We start from the raw sequence: 22,394 nt of genomic DNA, 5'->3' as shown, positions 1-22,394 counted from the left end.
ATCAGGTTTCTATCTTCATATTTTTCTACAGCAACTTGTATTTTCACTCTCAAGGGAAAAGTAGTATGGGTATAAGCCTTCTAGCTTCCACTCTTTTCTCTCATTTCTCTGGAGGAAATCCCATGATCTGTGGTCCTTTTATTGGCTGTGGTTATAGTGCTTGTAAAATGCAAGCATTGCCTTTCTTTCTCCAGGTAGCAAAGAAATGGCTCTAGACTAGGAACATAGTGGGAGAATTACACATACCAGAAGTCATATTTTTGGATTAGTAATATTTTATCCCCTTCACATCCTATGTTTGTCTCACAAATTGGGGAATCCTTAGTCTAAGAACTGTGATTTATTATACTTAGAATCTTTTAATATTCCATTTTATCTGCTTATATGCCAAGTATCATCTTTCCATGATAATTCTGGAAGTGTGAGATTACCATGTAGTGGCTGGGCCAAAAGGCAAATCATCTCTCTGTGAGTCCTGGGGGAATATGGAGACTGCAAAATCCTTGGGTTGTTTCTTATTTGACAGACAATGAACTGAAAATCATTGGATTGGATTACAGAGAAAATCATGGCCACAAGAAAGATCTTCTTAATAAAAAGAGATTTTCTAAGTGTATTATGTATATAACATTGGCTTTCTTGACTTCTCCATGAAATATAAAAAATACTGATGGTAAGAAGTTGGCAGAAATTTTGTAGAGGAGTGGTAGGGGCAGAAGAGCAGAGAAGACAAAAGTTTTGGTAACATTTAATAGCAACATCTTCATGAAAAAGAGAAACTTTTCCTACTATTCCTTCATAGACACATAATTTCATATCACCTCTACTTGAAAAAAATATTACTCAAGTTGGGTTTGATAGTGGTTGATAGTGACAAGAATGTTCTTTATAATTTGTGTGGTTTTGAGTTATGAGGACACAGAAAATATTTTGAATATTTTCTTGAGTTAGGGAATTATCTTTATTGTTTTTGCATTCTTATTACTTGAAAATGTCAAATATAAGGCCTAAGCTATACTGTTTTGTAGTACCAATAAGAATGTGAATAGTTTGCCTAGGAAAAAGCAAGTTGTTATTTTACTTTATGGTTCTCTACCTCAAAACATAGAGGTTGATCATTCCTATATAGAATGTAGACTTTGAAAACTAGAAAGAGGTTTTTGTGTCTATCCTCTTCATGTTTGATTGTTGACTTTGATGGGTTGTCCCTTGGAAGTGCTGAGCAGGTAGTAATGCCCAGAGAGAAGATGTCTCTTCATTGGAGAAAGCCCTCTAAACTTCAGTATATTATGTCTATAAGGGTGCTCTGTTCTCCTTTTGTGGAACCACTTCACAGCTTTTCTCTGAAAGGTCATTTCTCTCTCCAATATAGAATAGATTGTGTAGCATGGCAAATAATTGTAAAAAGTTTTAGTAATGTTGAGATGAGCTTAAGAGTACACATGCAACAGAACTTCCTATGGAAACTCAAGATTTTTAATTTGCTTGAGCTAGTACTTTTTTTCTCTGAAAGGAGATTAGCATTCAGGAAAGGATTTGCCTTATCTGAGGACTCAAAACTAGGTAAAACTATCTAAAAATGTAACATTACATATTATTATTTTGGAAGAATTTTCTTATTATTGTAGTTATTGGCTATGAAGTAGTGTAATAGTTTAAATGACTTATTAGGTGGTGCCAGGGAGCCAAAAAGGAAAAAAAAATGATCAGGGTAAAGAAAAGGTTATGGCCAGAAAATGAAGTAAAAAAATCAAAACCTAAACAGAGTTATTTTCTGGTTTTGATAATAGCAGGAAAAATGAGACATGGATCCAAATTTTAAAAATAATATTTTAATAGTTATTCGTTATGTCTTATGAGTACTTTCAATTCCTTACACATCAAGCAGCTGTTATTTTGTTTGAATACATGTAAATTGAGTTTTGGACATTTATTATATTTGCTTTTGTTACTTGTAAGTTTCATATAATGCACTTTGATATGATTTAATGAAAATAAATTATGTGAATGAATGTTGTTGTAAAATCTTGCATTCTTTGGAAGAAGACTGCATTCTGAAGACAGGGTTATAGATATAGGCTGTTACCTAAATATTCATTGTTATTAAAAATTGGATTTATGATTGATACATAGCCTTACTTTAGTACTTTGTTGGGGACAAGTTTGATAAAAGTGTTTACTTACTATTGAGGTATGTGAATGTGGAAAAATTACATATTTTCCATTTTAAAAGCGCTTAAGTATAGATTTTTTTCTTTTGTATTTATGTCTACAGTACCAAAAAGAACTCCGTTTTATTTTTAGAGTTTAGGACATTCTGGGAGCTTGGTTATCATCAAGGGAAACTTAAGGGTGCTGATGTTATAAAAGAGTAAAAATTTATCTCATTTTCTATAAGATAAGTAATATAATTTTACATGACTAGATATATAACTTTTAATGACTATGAAGTTTTAAACACAGCATTATTTGACACTTGTTTGTGAGTTTTGGTATATTTTTCTAAAGAAGTGGATAATTTTATGAATTTTTTTAGGTTTTTAATATTCTTCTCCTTATTTAATTTTGGCTAAGAAAGCAGTACCTTTTAATTATGTGGAATGAATTCTATCATTGCTATGGAAAAGTGGCATACATTGTCATTCCAAAACCATGGAATGTTGGAGTTAAAGAGTTTTCTGAATAGAAGAAAGTTTGACAAAATTTGTATAAATTAATCAATTATTGTAATATAGTTTTCAAACTTAAGATGTCGGATTTTAAATTTTTTTTTACTGTAAAACCAGTTTTAAACTGCACTCATTAGCAGAGTAGATTGTTAAGAATGATTAGTATTTAATTAATTTATTTTCACTTATTTAGCAACTGTATGCTGACTATCAGATACACAGTACTATACTAGGAACTAAGTATATAGTGGTAAATAAAACATATTTTCTATTCTCATGTAATTTAGATTTGGAAGAGTTTCAGATAAAAATGTTTGCTCCACTTTCATTTTCCCAAATGCTCATATATATTCAAAGTCACTTAACATTGAGGCTTGGATGGCAGCAGGAAATAATTACAAAGAGGAATGACTTTGAACTCAGATCTGGGTTTGTAGGCTAGCTATATTATTCACTGTCTTCTGATATGAGCAAATGGATATGTTTTTATTTCAAATGGAAAATTTTCAGCCCAAGATTATTACATGCATTGAATGAAATGAACCTGATTGAAGGATGTAGTATTGTGAGTGGCTCCAGAGTTGCTGAAGCAGTAGTTCACTATAATCAGAAGGTTCTGGATGCTGATGGTAACCACTTGGAGCACCTCTTATAACTGCAGAAGTCAAATGTGACTTGTATTCATCATTTGTTATTGGTATAGATTATTATAATTTTAATACAGTTTTTTCCTTTCTTAAAATGTGTATTCATTTTTGGGTACCTTTTCTATATACATATTCTATTATTAATATTATATTGTTATATTGTTAATAATATGTCTGAATTAATTAATAGTAATATTTCTATTTATTTTATATTCTACTATTAGTTATATGTTGTGCAGTAGATGTTCATAGATATGAATTCTATTACTGTTTTTGGGGAAAACCATGGTCTAGAAGTGAAATTCGGTTGAGAGCCTGGGGGAAAGTTCTCTTCCTAAAGACTGTATGTACTTTTCAGCAGTAGTCTCAAACCTTTTTTGGTACCAGAGACCAGTTTCACAGAAGACAGTTTTTTCATGGTCTGGGGAGTAGGGGAGATGATTTCAGGATGGTTTAGTGCATTACACTTATTGCACACTTTATTTTTATTATTATTACATTGTAACATATAATTAAATAATTATGCAACTCAGCATAATGCAGACTCAATGGGAACCCTAAGCTTGTTTTCCTGGAGATAGTTGGTCCCATCTGGGGGTGATGGCAAACAGACACAAATGAAGAGTATTGCTATGTGTCCAGTCTATTCCATAGTTTCATTTTGGTTGCTGTCACTGCAGAAAATCCTGCTTTGGGGTGTTGGGAATGGAAGCAGGCTTTTCAGTGCCTATGTGGCAATCTCAGGGCATTCTCCCTTGACTTTAATCCAGAATGTATGTAGAGGTGAAGTTGTCTCCAGCACACTTTTAAGGCCACCATCATTTGATTGTCTTCTAGCATGGACAAAGTTGATTCACCTGGCTTATTCACGAATGCATTATGGATTCATTCTTTCCCAGTTTGGGGGTCTCTTGTGGTTGGGAAATAATGCTCAAATTCTTTTGAGTGTTGAGATACAATAGCTGGGAGGAAGAAGGCCCTGACTCAGTCTGTTTTAAAATTTCTGGTAATTTTTGAAACATATCAAAAGTTCGAAGGTTGACTCATCATCCCCCTAATTGCAGTTTGGCTTTGAATGCAGTGATTTTACCTGCTGAACTGAACACAGTTGTCATTATTCCCTAAAGTGACAGATTGAGTTCATTGAGCAGGTTGATTATGTCACACAAGGAAGCAAGTTCCATGACCCATTCTGTGTCACTGAAATGTGCTGCCAGTGGTGACTGTTTTTCTAAAAGAAATCTCTGAAGCAGCTCTTATAACTTAAAAACTTTGACTAGTGGTCTGTCTTTAGAAAGCCATCTCGCTTTTGTGTATAAATCATGTATACTCCATGTCCATCTCCTCACAGAGCTATGTGAACAGGCATGAGTTAAAGGCATGTACTTTAAAGTGGTTGATAATTTTAAGTACATCCAATAAAACATTATTTAGTTCAGGTGACATTTTTCAGCTTGCCAGCATTTCTCTAGAGATGACATAGGATGACTTAGACTCACATTCAGAAGCAACCATCTTGACCCAAGTAGTGAAACCAGAAAGTGGTCCAGTTATGGCAGCTGCTATGTCCATGCATATACCAACATATAATGACCAATTTAGTTTTCCTGATATGAAATCATTCAAAGACTCAAATAGTTCTGCAGCTGTGGTGTTGGTTGGCAACAGAAGTACATATAACATGTCTTTATGCACATTCTCCTGAAAAATATATCACACAAAAACAAGCATCACTGCTTTGTTGTCAACATTGTTAGACTGGTCAATCTGGATTGTGTACCACAGTGACTCATTGGACACAGAATGTGGTATCCATCACAATTAGAAACCCTGGCAAGGACCAAAATATATCAGATGCTAGCACTTGGCCAAAGAAAATGCTGGTTATATCAGCAGGAAAACAGAGGGATCATAAGCCAATACCCAAAGACCAAGCAGGGAGAGATGACATAGCTGAGGCCAGCACATATCTAGAGAATTATAACCCTTGCCTCTACTACCTGAGTGCTCAGATACCAGCTTGGGTGAAAGGGAGAGATAGGAGAGAACCCACAGCAGAGAGACATAGCCCTAAGGAGGAATTTCTATCCTGAATTAACCTGCATACCAAGTCCAAAGTGAGGGGGCTGCCTTGTGTAGTATAATGGTCTTGGTTCTGGAGTTAGCTTGCCTGGCTCAAGGGCTGCATTTGACCCTTACTAGCTGTGTAACTTGTAGAAGACAATTTCTTTGTTACAGGATTTAATACATTAATGTTGTTATCTGTTATGAAATGCTCAGAAAAGAGCTTGCTGCATGGTAAGCAGTCAGTGTCAGATTACCCCAAAGACATACAGGAAAAATGTTTTATAAAGGGAAGGTGGAATGTTTCAGTAAAGAAAGATTTTTCTGAAAAAAGACTTGATTACGTCTATAAAGTTGGCTAGGTCAATTTCTGTTCTGCCAAGGGCTAAACATTCTTTTCAGAGGTCACTGCTCTTCCTGTGTAAAGGAGATGTGATACAGGCAACTGTGAATACAACTGGCCAAATTTCCAGTTAATCTTCTCTTACTTATTTCTCTTTGGAGCATCAAAATTTAGATGCTGAATTAGAAATTCAATAATGATAGAATTTCCAAAAGTTTTACCACGAATTCCTCTTAGAACATGATATTAATTATATATCTGATAATCTGCTTTTATTTATCTCATCCACCATTATGTTCAATGCTATTGTGTCTTGTCCTAAACTTATCATCTTCTGGCTGAATAAAAAGACAGGGAGTGAGAATTTTCAGTTTTAACCAATATCATTGAGCATTGACTCTAGGCTTTGTGCTTAATTCTGATGAAGGCTTTGGCTATACCAAAATGAAAAGGACACAGTCCTGATCTGAGAAGCTCCCTTGCTTACAGTACACTTTAGTGTAGGGTTTTGATATGGCGTTATGTTAATATGAGATGGAGTGTGTATGTGTATGGCTTAGTGGAAGTGGGTATCACTGTATTGTTTTAATGCACATAGTTACCTATCTATGTTTTTTCTATATTCCTCCCCCTTTTTTCTGTTTTGGTTCAAAGTTTCCCTATGAGAGACTGATAGAAATGGCAGTAAAGAAGTTCCATTCTTGCTTACGGACTTGGAGATAAGCCTCTCTCTGTTCAGTTCCCACCACTTTGCCTAAATCTTGAGATTCTTTAAAGGGCTAAGTATCAATATAAGTCTTTATTACAACAAAAACTTAGGGTACTATGATAACCTTTATAAAATATATTGCATATTTTCTTTTCTTTAGTTGACTCTAGTTTCCTTTAAAAGACCTGGATAAGGAGCACCATTTCTAAAACCTTCCCAATACATTGATGAGTATGCTGTCCTGAAAAGACTTGAGACCGATTCTCTGATATCCAAAAGTGGGCACTATTTCATTTGTGAATATGTTTAAACATAGCCAGTGCTATTGGTGAAAGTTTATGATACTTAAAAGGGAATCACAGAGACCAGTGGGCAGGAGACTCCCCTTTCTATACCACCAGGATTTATACAAGTACTTGCAGGATCAAAGCTACTTTGGGTATTACTGTTTTATTATAAACAGATGACTGCAAAAGGGGAAACCAAGCTCTTCTGTGTAATTTCCCAAGTTGGTCAACTCCTAATTAATAGAAGGTGATTTGTACCTACCTGCCTTCCAAATAACTGGTAAGATAATGTGTAAGACGCTATTTTTAGGACTATTTCCTTGACAGAGCAAATATAAGGAGCTGCATAATTCAGTTTTTTAACAATGTAAATTAATTTATTTTTCAATGGTAAATATGTAAAAAGATTTTTGTCTCAAGTTTTTTTTTTATCCACTAACATTGAAGATTTTTAGAGTGATTACTATAGGAAATATGATTTAAAAATCTATTTTGGTGACAATTAGAACTCAAATAAGAGGAGGAAAAAGTATCAATTTTTGCATGTTTGTTTTGATATAAAATTATATCAATAAGCACTTCAATAATCTATTCAGTTAAAGAATTCAGTTGTATGACATTATACCTCTGTCTTATGCAACAGTGAAATTTGAACAAATTGAATCTGAAAGTTATGGGGACGGGGTCAAACTAAATACAAATGTAAGATGCTTTTCTCATCAATTAAATTGAGAGTTAGGAGTCAAAGTAGATTTCCCTACTTAAGCTTTTTTATTATTTCAGTTATATACTACATAATGTAATATAGAATATTTGTAAAATATGGGAGAATATTAGAAGATCTTTAAAGATTCAGGTTTAAGATCTTATAACCCCATGATTCTCTAACCTTTTTCTTGAAGCAATTATGGAAATAAAACAACTATGAAGCAAATTGTAATATTGTCACTTTACACTTGTAGAATGATGCAGATTAAAGTGATATTTGTGTTTCTTTTTTTTGCCCAGAATATGTTATTATATAAACAACCTTGGATGGGTGGGTTATACCTTATCAATAAAATTGTGTTTCAGTTAGACTTCAAGCAATACACTTGATTGCCTCATCAATCTTAAGGTCAGGAAGTCTTCTTGTACTCCAGGTTAATTATCTTTGAACATATTGCCTTTACCTATACTTTTTGAAAGCCCCCAAACCCCTTTAAAAAGAAAATCCTCTTTTTTTTTTGTGGTTGTTCTTATGCTTGCTCTGTTAAGTTACATAGTTCTCTTCATATATGTTTGTATATATTTATGGAGTACATGTGCTATTTTGACATATACAGAATTCAGGTATTTAGGATGCTTGTCACTTCAAATATTTATTGTTTGCATTTGGAACATTTTAAATCTTCTCTTTTAGCTGTTTTGAAATATACAATAAATTATTGTTAACCATAGTGATCCTATCATACTGTTGTACACTAGAACTTATTTCTTCTATCCAGCTGTATGTTTATGTCCATTAACCAACTTCTCTTCCTCCCCCCCTCCCTACCAGTCTCTGGTATCTATCACTCTACTGTCTACTTACATAAGGTCAATTTTTTTAGGTTCCACATGAGTGAGAACATGTGATATTTGTCTTTCTGAGCCTGGTTTATTTCACTTAACTTAATGACCTCCAGGTCTATTCATGCTGCTGAAAATGACAGAATTTTATTCCTTTTTTATGGCCAAATAGTTGGATTTTAACATTTTATATTAATTTACTAAGTGACTCTTCAACTTCCATTCTGTTTTTCAGAATTTCAGAATTTTCGTATCTTTTTACCTATCTTTCTGAACTCTGTATTTTCTCTGGCTAAACGTGAAGTAAACTGTCAGTTTAGAAGCAAGGCAGCTTTTAAGAATGAATGGATTAACTATGAAAATGAGAAGGAGTTCATAAATGCTTACAGTTGAGGGTCTGTGGTGTTCTTTTATGAGGTTGAGGTTCCTGTGATGCACTGGCTAGAATTATAACTAAGGAGATTATCTGTAACTTAAGGACAATGATACTTTTCAGAAAGCATTATGTTTTTTTTTTTTTTTAAATATGGAACACTTCACGAATCTGCATGTCATCCTTGCGCAGGGGCCATGCTAATCTTCTCTCTATTGTTCCAATTTTAGTATATGTGCTGCCTAAGTGAGCACCATTATGTTGTTTTTAATTGACACATAATTGTACATAATTATCTGGTGTGGTGTGATATTTCAATTCATGTATAGGTTGTGTGATGATCAAATCAGGACAATGATACTTTTGACGGGCTTTTTAGGTGACACCTTGATAAACTGCAAACACTAGCTGGGCATTGTGGTGGGCGCCTATAGTCCCAGGTACTTGGGAGGCTGAGGAAAGAAAATGGCTTAAGCCCAAGAGTTGGAGGTTGTTGTGAGCTGTGATGCCGTAGCACTCTACTGAGGGCTACATAGTGAGACTCTCTGTCAAAAAAAAGAAAGAAAGAAAGAAAGAAAAACATTCACTGAACTGCAGCAGGCAGCATTCACTGTGAAATACTCATTTCTAGAATATTCTTCCTCTTTCTAAACTATAAGATTGCTCCTCGTATCATTTTCTCATTGTTTTTATGGAAGAATGAATAACATATGGCAATTATTAGCCTTCTTCAAGTTCTAGTGTTTTAGTGCAGCTAAGGTGACTTGTGAGATTCTCTTTGTTTCTTTTTGTTATAGTGACTTTTATATTCCTCCTGCTTCACAGCTAGCAAAGATGCACCAATGGATGCTTATCATTGGTGCCCTTAGAGCAGGCACTGGGCTGGAGATTCTCTTGGAAATCAGTTTTCACTTCTCTCTCTCCTGATTCAGTGCAGGCAAGGGAATTGAGCAAGAGCCAGGACATGTGGCAGCCCTTAAGTTTCTTCTAAATTTTATGAGCTCAGAATTTAAGGTGGAGTCCACCCTTCCCTTTATCACTGGCCTTGACTTCATAGAATTTACACTACTATACTGATCTTAAAACTTGGAAATTGTCTATCATTCAGGTCACTGGAGGAGTTTGCTTATTGATTCTGAAGTGATATTTGTTAACAATTCAGGGTGTAATGTAAGGACTTCATCTCCCAAATCCTGTCTGGTGTGCTCTCTGCTATAGAGCATACCCTCATTGGGTATGCCTTTCCTTCTGACATACACTAGTATTCTCTATGAATTCAATATTCATAGGCCTTTAGTTATATAGCTGTGCCAGGTATGCCTAATTTTTCTATTCATCTAAAAAATAGCTTTATAGTATTATAAATAGAATGCACATTTGGAGATGAAAATACGCTGTTCATTAGGTATACCAGTACAAACCATTGGCCTCTGGCCATGCTTCTCTAATGGTGTAATTTCCATACCCCCAGGGATAAGGTTATGTATCCTCTCTTTATTTTGAAGGCTATAATTGTAAACACGTGTCTTTGACTGGATACCTTATATCACTGGCCTTTATCCACTCTGCCAGAAGACATGCACAGTGCAATACAACATCAAAGGAAACCCAGTGAAATGTTGGTCTCTTATTTGAGATGTATTTAGGTTGGGCTCATACTAGTTTATTGCTAGATTTGAAAATCAAAACTTAAGCTAAGGCTGAGAGCTTTTAGGAGAGCAACCTTAGTACTAAATAGATGAGATAAAAATATTATAGAGTAAAATGGATTCATTGTAGTCATCTGCCTGGCAAAACCACCAGATCTGACATACACAAACCAGAGTATATTATCAGTCACATGCATTTAGTTAGTCACATTATAATTTCCCAGATACATCTGAACTAATTTGTAAATTTTCAGTTTAAAAGCTCCTGGTTTAGACTGGTTTCTGTCTTTACTTTCATCTCCAGGGCAACATTTGTGAACATGTGGTGTGGTTATGTTCAGTAAAAGCTTGTTACAAACAAACAAGCAAGAAAACAAACAACAAATCTCTAGTTAACTGGCTTGGAACATGAATTTTCAAAGTTTATTGATGATGATTGTCTGTGGATATTGTTAGTCTTTATGTTCAAATGTACTCTTAAACAATAACCTACTAAATTATTTTATTAATAGAAAAAAATCTATAAATGGTAGTGAAAGCTGAAATATATATTTTGCATTTATGTAAAAGTTATTGATTCTGCTTTCTCTTTTTTGTATTGTAAATTGTTAAATTACTGAGACTTTGTCAAAAAAATCGCTATTTTTAATAACTTCTTTTTTTTTTGTATTTTGCAGTTCTTAGTACAAAAGCTAAAGAACTTGTAATTTGGGGTTGTATTTGCTTTTCTGGGATGCTGCTATGGAATTCCAGCCACTCTGCAATGCCCTATGGAAGTCCTGTCTCTTGGATTGGTGTTCTGTGCTGTAATCTTTCTATCAGTGCTGTGGAATCTAACAGTAAGGTAGAAGTTAGAGTTTACTGGCACGCTGACAATTATGTGGAAGACAGTGGTTAAGGTGTCTTCACAATGAGTACTAGGATAACGGATATCTTGTGCCTTTGTTCAGAGGACCCATTTGTGTCAGCTGGCCAAATACCTTATGCAAAAGATGTTGCCTTCTTATTCCCCAGCCCTCCCACCCTTCGTTCCAGGACTAGCTAGCACATAAGAATTTCATAAGGTCTCTTTTAACTAAGCAGGAGGCTTTTTTAAATATAAAAAATGATGTCAGAATGGTTGACACTCACTAAAATGCTCGATAATGCATTTTTACTAATATGAAATTAAGCTGAGTGACAAAAGCTTCTTTAAGAATTAATCACATTGTGGCTGTGAAAGAAGATGTGTGCATTATTTAGTTATAATAGAGAATAAATAGTTTAAAAATCTAAATGTTTCTTAGGGAAGTTTAGGAGGATTTGTGAGATGGCTAAATTTGAGGAGCTAGCAGAGTCAATGCAAACCAAGTCCTTGGATCAATGTTTCCTTACATTTTTTGCATAATGGAACACATAAAATAATATATCTATGCCACACTAGACTGAAAAGGCAAGGCTACTAAGATCAAAAGCTGGAGGAGAGAGCTGCCCCTACTCTGAGAACTGAAGAGATTGATATTTGCGTGTGCCTTTAGGTTATACACTTCCTTCTTTCCTTCCCTTTTTTCTTTCCATATTGTAATTTACAGGGGTCCTCAAACTTTTTAAACAGGGGGCTAGTTCACTGTCCCTCAGACAATTGGAGGGCCGGACTGTGGGCCCCAGGATGAGTCAGCTGCTAAGCAGGACAGGCAGCAGCAGCAAAAACACCTGGAGGGCTGGATAAATGTCCTAGGTGGGCCGCATGTGGCCCGCGGGCCATAGTTTGAGGACGCCTGCTTTAGAAGATCAGTAGGTGAAAAAATATATACATTTTATTATTTGATTTTAAATTGATTTTAGATTTTAGGCTAATTTTTCTTAATTGCAGACCTTCTGTTTCCATTTACAGGTGTTCAGTTGGGCTTTAAAACAAATAGATCTTATCTCTTTAAAATGGAATCTATGATCTGATCACTCTACAGTGCTTACAATACTAATGGGCCTAATCAGTATTAATATAATAGTAACTGATGTTAAGAACAACACATATAGCCTCAAAGTTTGAAATGACATTAATGTGTTAACAATTCTGCAGTAAATTTCAGCTAAATTTGCCAAAATACTTGCCAAATTTTAATTGATGTTATTTTTTTTTGATAATTTGAATCATAAACATAGGTAATTCACTCTCACCTAAAGTTCAAAGCTAGGTGGCCCCTGTACCTTGCATTTCATGTATGGATATTATTTCTCACAGATTTCTGAAATCTCTCCTTTTTTTTTCTTTTCTTTTCCTTTTATTTCTTTCCTCCCTCCATCTCCATTCTTCCTTCCCTCTCTCCCTCTTTCTCTTTTCTTTTTTCTTATTTCCCATTCTTTCTTTTTTGCATAAAGAATTCCTGAATTTTTAAGGCAGTCTCTAAAGGCAAGATGAATGAAAAGGCCAAGTGATTGAGATGTGGTATATACGTCACATAAACAATATGACATTTTTATGTTTCTCTTAGTTTTCTTCTTTTTGTCTCTTTATTTCAGAAAGTTAAAGAATATTGAGTTCATTAAGGATGACTTTCATGTGGTTACCTTCTGTTGTAATAAAAAATAGTAAGATGGAAAGTCATCCAGAAATGGAGTTTTATTTAGCTTATGAATCAGGTTGGTTAATGTTTTCGGTGTATGTTTTAATTAGCGAGGGTAACCCCTCGGCCACAGTTTGAATTCGTCTGGTTTCTGTTCTTTAAACATTTTGCATTTAGCAACCTCTAAAAGTTATTATTCATTTATTTGATTTATAAAATGTACTCATCACCCTGGCCTCTGGGAGTATTTACAACAGTGATGCAAATTTAATTAATACAACATTGCTTGGTTCTCCCCAAGCAAGTGGATTTCTTTACTTCCCTCCTGCAGCCACCATGAATTAGGATAAGAGCCAGCTTGAACAGATGGACCATGCAACTGGGCTTTAAAGCAGAAATTTAAATTGTTGATGTATTGGGAGGGGAAATAAGTCTGTACAAAATATCTTTCTCTTGTTTTCAGGTGGGTGGAACCTCTGATAAGGATGTGCTACTTGATCTACATAGCTTTGAGGCAGTATGAAGAAAAACCTAAAAACATTGTTCACACATTCTCCCCCCCACAAGAGATAGGATAACAAAAATAAATGTTTCTTTTCTTTGTTTTAGACCTCAAGTTACAGTGAATGCAGGATAATATACTGGCTAAATGTACACAAGTGAAATCATCTGGCCTTGGTTTAAATCCAGATCTAAGGTTTATCACATGTAAAATGGGGATAAAATAGTACCCAATTCACTGGATTGTTGTGTGGGTTCAATAACATAATGTGTACAAAATGTCTGTAACAGAAATGGCACAGAGAAAGAACTCAATAAATATTGGTTATGGTTTTTTTATGATATTTATTATGACTTACCTGCCTTGAAGGAGGCTGAAGTGACTAGTTTTTGGACTCTGTAACTCACATTAAATTAGAAATAACATACTTCCATCATTGAGATATTTTCCACGATCAATGAATATCTGAAAATTTTTTAGAAACTCATTGTGTTACTACTAACACACAATGAACTGATTATCATGGGGATTTTATCACTGTTGATGTAGCATGGTTGAGCTATACTGATCACCCTTATCAACCATTTGCATTATCTTTATATGCCCCAGATGAAAAAATAGTATATATAAGCAAAATATTTCATTAATTGTTAATGGTGGGAATAAGTCTCATAAAATGATAATTTTGGGCTATGGGAAGAAAATTTAGTAATGAGTGAGAAACTTCTACAAAATACTTATTTTGCCCTTTTGAGACATTTATTTTATTCTGAGGCAGAAGCTACTGGGTGAGGACCTAGAATAATATTGTCTTACATTCCCATATTTTCCCCGTAGCTCCATTTTGTGTCTGTTGAGAATAAACTTCAGTTTTTGAAATACCCTCTCAGCTCTAAAGGACTTCATAGAAACTGAGCAAGTTCTCAGACAAAATCTGTTTTCTATTTGATCTTGTAGTACTTGTGGGCAGATGGGGAGAGTGTGTTCATTATAGCTTTCATGCCATTGTTACTTATCTTCTGGTTTGTCTAGTAATCCACATATAAGATTTTATTTCAGCATTACATGTAAAAAAGGAGAAGAAAATGAATAATTGTGGTTTTATTTACTTTAAAATATCCATTTAAAAAGAGAAAAGACAGCTTATCTGGTTGTGTACTATATAAACATTTAGAAATAATTTTATGATTGCTAAACAAATGAAATTTCACATATTGCCCTACATATTTATTTAGCAGTAGTTATATTTCAGTCTCTTCATCAGTAATATCTTCATGCAATTTCTATGATTTTCTACCAGGTACTGTTAGATTTTTATTGGGATATGAAGATACCTTGTTCTTTCTTCCCCCATACAAAATTGGATGTAAAATTGATTTAGGAAGATTTTATGAGACCTTTGTTCCTCCAAAGGAGCTTGTCCCCCACCCTCAAGTGGAAGGAGTTCTGTTCTGAAATGACCAAAAAAAAAAGAAAAGTTTTTCCTTTGAGTCTAGGTACGCACTTTGAATCTATCCCTTCCTCTCACAGCGAGACAGCTCTGGGATGGATAGCATGTGATGGCACATTCTAGATGCAGGTAGCTCCAATTTGCAGCACACACAGCACATGTTGATTTTGTGAGGATTTTTCTGGCTTCTCTCTGGTGCTGAATATCATAAAAAGTATGCATAGGACTTTTTTTTTTTTTTTAACCATCAGATTGGTGTATTTGGTGTATGGCCCAAGATAACTCTTATTCTTCCAATGTGTGGCAGAGAAATAGAAGCTTGGATACCCCTGTTAGACTAGGAAAAAACTCCCTGATGGTTTATCCTCTTGGCTCATTTTACCTCAGAAAGGAGGGCCCTTCTCCTTAGATGATAGATTTTAGATTTGGCATATTGTTTTGGGCTTTGCATTGAAGTTTGCTTTCATGGATCCTCCTAGGAAATTATGTTCCTCCATGAGTGTAGGCCATCTCACTGGAATTCTGTAATGGGGTTTGAGGACCAGTGTGTCTTTAAGTAATAAAGGGCTCCTTGGTCCTGGTCATAATCTTTTATGAATTTTTGATTACAAAGTGACTGGGGAGGGGCAGAATTGGTGTATTCCATGGCCCATAACCAAATACCACCTCTTAAAATAATGCATAATTTCTCATCTATTTCAATATCCATAGTGAGCCTTAACTTCTACTTGAATACAGTAGATCATTTTTTTCAATACTGCCATTTGAGGACATAAAACTAAAATTCATTGGCAATTATTATTTTCTCTTGCTCAGTGTTATCCCATTATTTGATTTCTATGATCACCATCCATATAGATGGGCCTCATTACTTATATAAAGAACATTGTGTAATTTGAACCCACAAGAAAACAAAACAGTGGGGAAAATTTTTATTAAGATGGAAATGTCTGTAATATGTAGCCATGGAATGTCCGTGGTCTCTCCTGAGGAGTGTCTGGAGTGCCTGGCTGGTGCTAGTTCTCAGAAAAAGGAGTGTTGAATTGCCTGCAAAAGAAATTGTGGAAAATTTTCCTTCTGGAATTTAAAATTTTGTGACAGTCCCAAATCCCATAATAAATAGGAGAAAGATTGTATGAATTTATGAAAGAAAATATGTTAGAATTTATTCCATGTCTAACAACATAAATATGAGGTAAAGGAAAATATCCTTATACCACCCAAAATGCATTTATTTAACGGATACTAGTTGGGAGAGTATGCAACCTTTTTAGGATTCTAGTCTGGACACTTATTGTGAAATATTATAATCAAATGTCTTCGAAATTCTCAAATTCTTTGCAGTGCAGTTGATTTGTGGGCTTGACTTTAAGTGTTTATAGAATGCTAAGATGAATCCTAACCTGTATCTTCCTGTCAGTAAGAGGCTTCCCACCATGTATATTGGAACTAGACCTGTTCTTCCTATTAACTATTTTGCTATTAAAGTAGCACTATGTTAATTTTGACAGGTTGGTCAGTGTCATATTTGTTACCAGCCAACTCCATTGAGAGATGGATAATGAGATGGCTGCCTTTTATTTAATTTTTAGTATTGTTTAGGTATTTGCACTTATTAACATCAACAATCTTGACAATTGTTTTTTTTTTTAATTCTAGTATTTATTAAATTATAAACTTTGTAATCAAAAAGAAAAATGTGGATCAAAAGAAACCTCAAAGTATAAGAACTAGACAGCAAAGCCTATGGGAACGCCATGAAGTGTGTTACAAAGATTCTGAAACATGTTATTAGCTGTTTTCTTTACATTTCCCCCATTTCAATAACTTTACTATAAAATAGTTGTTATTCATCTATTTCAAATTCCCAGATTCATATCTATTCTCACATTAATTAAGCTTCCTGCTCATAATGATACCAAACATCTTCCAAGTGCCAAATTTTAGTAATGTTTTTATACCAATCCATGCAGAAAAATAAGACACAATGTAAGAGTCAGATGAGGACCATTAATGCACAGATAATACACACACATTGGCCAAAAGAAGTGAAGAAATTAACAGAAAACTATGAAGTAAACAGACCTCAAGAAAACTGGATTATTACTCAGTGGCTCTCAACTATTAACACACGGGGTCCTTACATTAAATAAATTTCTCTCAAAAGAGACATGTTAGACATTTTAATTACAGGTCTATCCTTCCCATATCCCTTCCCACCCCAATTCCCAAAATGCACTACTAGGATGAGTATAATGTTATGTGGGCAGAAATTTACAGATACCCCTTTCAGCCTTCAGCCATGGAGCTGAAGACTAAACTTCAGTTACTGTGCACTGTCCATCAGGCCTTCTAGATCTGACACCGATACTCACCGTTCCGCCCCCAGCTACTGATCGATCTGATCGATCAGGCACTGTCTGGTTTGCACTGGGAATCAGAAGTCTCTGCTGGGTCAAGGAGTGCTGTGCAACTACTGCAGTTACATCTTCACCATCACTGCTGGCATCTGACTCGGTCTCTTCCACCGAGGTGTCTGGTGCTGGTGCCCTTCCTGAAGATGGTGATTCGTGATCTTCTTCTCCTTCCCCCCTGTGACTCCTTTCAGCTATGTTGTCTCCGCTGAGTTGTAAATGAGCAAAAGAGTCTTCCAGAGAAGTGCTTGCATCAGGGGATGGTGTTGCAGGGCTTGTTAACTGCCCATCTACTGACGTCAGAGGCCTTACAGAGGACACTAGAGGCTGAACAGAAGCTCCGCTCTGTGCTGATAGACTGTCCGCTCCATCAGCAGAGCTCTCTCTTGCTAGGTTCACAGCATTAGCATCACAGTCTAGCCTAAGTCCAGCTACTCCCTTCTTTGGTATATCTATTATATCTCGCTTAATCTTCCTGCAACGTCCATGTTCATTTCTCCTGTATTGAACCATATTTTCAAGATCAGCAACATACAGAAACCCAGCAATTAACATTTCAGTGTTCTTTTTACCTTTGGAAAAGGCATCTTCCAGCTCTCTACTGGTGCGTTCATCATATTGCCACCACCCATTTCTTCCTTCATAATACCATGCATATTCACCATTTCCTCTACTTGCTGCCTTGAGTTCTTCTGGTGACAGCAAGGTTGGCTTATCAAGAAAATCCTCTGGAATTTCTTGTCGACAAAGGGCACACCGCTTTCCAAGCCAGGAAGCTCCTTTTACACACAGATAGCAGAAAACATGCTTACAGGGCAGACTGACTGGGTGGACACATGTTTGCAGACAGATGGCACATTCAGGCACGGTTAGAGAAGGTGTGGGATTAGAACAGGATTCATTTGCTTTCCTGTTCGTAGGAAGCATGTTTATTGAGTGATCAATTTCACCACAGCCAGCCATCATTTCTATCACAAATCATAGACACCTGCACAGAAATAAAGCAGCTTCTTCACCAGCAGCCAGCAGGCTTGCAGTATTTTCTCTTCCACTGCTGGTTCATCTTGTTGCACAGCATAAACTGCTCTCTCAACGTTCTTCCATATCTCTCATCATATTCAGTGCAATGCCATAAACCTCTCCGGCCACAGCCGCGGCCACCTCGCAGTCTTTTTCTCTTCGGCCCCAGAGCCCGCAGCCAATCTTGACAATTGTTAATATCAATAATCTTATTAACAATCTTATGTGTGGTCCCCAGAATGGTCAGACATTGCATGCCCTACTATTTATATCTTTTATGATATGTAAGAAAAGATATAACTATGATATAGTATAATTCTTTATTCATTATAGTGGTAGAAACAATGTTTCCAGTGAAATTTATATGAAAGTGATAGAAACAATGTTTCCATGAAATTTATATGAAAGTTTAACATATTAAAAAAAGATGAAAGTGAATCTGTTCTAGTAGATGCAAAGAGACAGAGGGGAACCGGTGTCTCTACTTGACTTTCTACTTGTGTAGTCCTAAGAAACATTTTTTTTTTCTAAATACATGGAAGTACCTTAAAAGTGAAATTGCTGAGATTAATGTTAACAATACCCACATTGATTTATCTAGGCATTCAAAAATATTTATGGAAAGCCTAGCACTTGCCAGACTGTGTTTCTTACTCTGAGAATGATGGTAATAATTGTAACTAATAGTCACTAAAAATTTATTGCATATATCAGGTGTAGATAATCTAAATTCTTTTAATAATCTTACTAGGTAGGTACTGTGAGTATCTCAGTTTTACAGTTGAAATAACTGAGGCTTGGAGGAGTTATGTGTCCCATCTAAGGTCACATAGCTAATAAATCAGAGAGCTGCAGATTTTTTTCTGGTAGTTCGATCTGATCCCAAATTTAGATATCATGCTCCCTATGATAGGATCAAACATGGATTTAAGGCTTACTATATTCCAGGCTAAGTACTTTTACATATATTATCTCTTAATCCTCTGAACAATCCTAAGTGCAGATATTATTATTATTATCCACTCTTGTATGCTTAAAATAACCTGAAACATAAAAAATTAAAAGAATGATCTTCCTAAGCTAATCACAGAGTTATGAACCCAGAAAGTGTACATAAGCTCTCAAACATTCCTTCATACATAGGTGTAATCCTTGTTCGCAGGAAGCTTATAATAGGTATAATTTAGATGTAGGCATCCAAATAAAGTATTTAATATAAAAAGATAGTAGTCTCAATGGAAGTGTAGCCAAATATTTTGGAAAATGATAGTCTTAGCCTGGTATCCTACTGCTCTCTCCCTCTTGTTAACCTACAGAAAGCTTTACAGACACATTTTCATCAGCTCTAGGATTTTCCTGCATGTTGCTTTCCACCTGTCACTTAAAACTTTTCGTAGCTTTTGGCTTGGTTTCTTGGTTTTTCTCCTGTTGGCTTATACCCCAAGAATTTCCTTCTTTGTCTATGTCTCAGAAATACACACATTTTGACAATCTGCCTGCTCCTTTGAGCCTATTGCAACTCTTCCCATCTCACTTTGCCCTCTGGCCCAGATGCATACTCTGTAGCCTTCCTCTCTGACATACCCCTCTCCTTGGCTGAAGTGCTCCACCCTTGGTCAGCAATTTGAGTAAGCTTTTTTGAGTAAGATGTTGCTCCTCAGAGTATGCTTGGACCACCAGCATTGTTATCATCTGGGAGCTTGTGAGAAATAGAGAGTCTTTGGCTCCACTCTGGTCTAGGAGGTGAGAGATTACTGGAGTTTAGAGGGCGTTCAAGTTTACTTGGCTCTGTCAAGGAAGTTCTTATAGTAGAGGTAGTATTTTCATTATACTAGAGCAGGCGTCCTCAAACTATGGCTCGCGGGCCATATGCAGCCCGTCTAAGATATTTATCTGGCCTGCAGGGTGTCTTTGCCGCCTCTGACTGTCCTGCTTAGCAGCCCACTTGTCCCAGGGCCTGCAGTCCGCCCTCCAACAGTCTGAGGGACAGTGAACTGGCCCCCTATTTAAAAAGTTTGAGGACCCCTGATACTAGAGGAATGAATAGGGGGTTTTCAAGGAGGAGAAGAAGAGTATCCCATGTGGGGAAAATAGTATGTATAAAGGCCTAAATGGGGAACTGTTACTTAAGATTTTCTATGGCATGACATATGGAAGACAGAGGTAGGTATGATTGTTTTAAAACATATTTGCTAATTCTTTGACACTCCCCTTGAATCTGAGTGTGCTTGCAATGGCTTTGTCTAGAAGAGTGTGGTAGAAGTGATATATTACTTCCAAGCCTGACCCCAAAAAGGCGATGCAGCTTTCACTTGTTTATGGAACCCTGAACTGCCACATAGGGTCTTTTAATAAACCAAGGCTATTATGCTTTTATGCATTAGGATTTCCTGAAGGGTTTAAAATAATGTAATGGTTTAAAAAAGTAATGGTCTTGGGTATCTGCAAGACCATTACAAGGTAACTTAGTTAAAAAGCTATTTCAGTAGGTTAGAAGAAAAACAATAAGGCTTTAGACTAGGGAAGTTTTAGGAAATGAAGAGAAAAAAATCTGGAAAATAACTTAGGAATTGAAATTTATGGGACGAGGTGATCAATTAGATGAGTGGTTGAAGCAAAATATCTTATTTGGATATATGGGTCATTGGAATTGTTATTTATTAGACTAGGGGTTATAGAAAGGGAGGGAAATGCTTTGTGAGGAGAGAATGACAGTGTTTCAGAACATATGCAATTAGAGATGTGTAGACAGCAGTTGGATTTGGATCAGGACTAATTAATGTATAGGTCACAATATCAAATGTATTCTCTCACCATGCCAATTCTGAATAATTGGTGGTGGCTATCTGGAGTTTGAGTTGAAGATTCTGAGGGTGATCCTGGCTCAATGGGAGGAAGAGGAATCATCAGTGATTGATGTTTGCTTGGAGCAAGGCCAAGGAGAGTGTCTGATGTATATTTTTCTACTTTGATATTAATGGTATGTGGTGTTGAGAAATGATGACATTTAGAAGTAATGATAATGGAATCTTAAATGGAGATAACCATGGGGAATTTCAACATTTATCTCTCTTGTGCTCTTCTCATACTTTAAGTGTGATGAAGTCTATAAATAGGTTTCTCGAACCATTCATGTTATGATGTTTTGTGGGGACTAACCCATGATTGTCCTGGTGATTTCAAGAGTTTGGAAATAATGATAAAATAGGTTTCCTTGCACTGAAAGCAATAGGAATAAGTAGAAATATGGAATTATAGAATTAGAAATTTGGAGTTTAGTCATTCCAGTCCTCTCATTTTACTGAGAAGGAGGCTGAAGCTTGAGATGTGCCTTGTCTGAGATCACTTAGAGGGCTTTGCATTTACTTTGGAATATGTACAATTATATAGAATTTGTTTTTGTTAGGGACATAGCCAGTATAGGAAGCTAGTCTAATTGCACTGTGATGACATTGGCTTATGATGAACTGGACCAATTACACAGAGATAAAAACTATATAATTGCCCAGAATGAAGCAGGGATTAATCTCACATTGAGAAAATCTGTTTCTACCCATGGCTTTCAGAAGATGGTCTATTGTTAGCTGTGAAGACCAGAAGATACCTTGAACTTTCCAGGCAAGGATAAGAGATGGCTGGGAGAATTTCCAGAATGGTGGTTTCTGTAACATCTATAGCCTTAGAACTTAGGAAGAGCAAGCACAAAATGTGTTTTTGCAAATGTTTTTCATGGCCTTAAGACCTAAGCTGTTTAACAGATTGTCTTGCTTAAGAAATATGACCGATTTTAGCTAACGACTTGGATTTTATGAATTGATTGATCCCAGCTGCCAATTGTCAAAACCAAAGGATGTTCCAAATTGGCAGTCCCCAAAAACTTTGAGTGAATTGGTTTAAAGCTGGGAAGAGAATATTTGGAGGTGGAGAAAATAGTTTCATAAAGCTAATGTGATTTTGAAGGTTTTTAAAATACAAATATCCGTTGGAACACATAAAAAGTCAAATAGTCCAAGTGACATTTTACTTTATGGGCTATTGTAATGTCTTCTAAGATTGGAAGTTCTCTCTTTATCTTTTATTTGTTTCTTATTTGATTTTCTAATAGCAAATAGTGCAAAGGAAATACATATATATCTTGACAGTTACAACATTTGAATTATATACATTAAGAAG

The 22,394-nt window shown here is 35.6% G+C and overlaps 1 non-coding gene and 1 pseudogene across 2 annotated transcripts; both read right to left on the bottom strand.

Moving 5' to 3' along the window:
• Window positions 1–8,790: 8,790 nt before the first annotated feature.
• Window positions 8,791–8,897, bottom strand: LOC111727084. Its single transcript, XR_002774716.1, has one exon. It is a non-coding gene; the product is annotated as a U6 spliceosomal RNA (small nuclear RNA).
• Window positions 8,898–16,428: 7,531 nt separating this feature from the next.
• LOC100945068 lies at window positions 16,429–18,266 on the bottom strand (annotated as a pseudogene). The gene has a single exon (XR_001161517.1). The product of XR_001161517.1 is annotated as an E3 ubiquitin-protein ligase RNF146 pseudogene (transcript).
• Between the last annotated feature and the right edge of the window lie 4,128 nt (window positions 18,267–22,394).

The sequence above is a fragment of the Otolemur garnettii genome, unplaced genomic scaffold, assembly GCF_000181295.1.
Source record: "Otolemur garnettii isolate 467f Iridium unplaced genomic scaffold, OtoGar3 scaffold00093, whole genome shotgun sequence".
Lineage (NCBI taxonomy): Eukaryota > Metazoa > Chordata > Mammalia > Primates > Galagidae > Otolemur > Otolemur garnettii.
The sequence above is the reverse complement of the archived record's forward strand: the minus strand, read 5'-3'. Positions and strand labels throughout refer to the sequence as shown.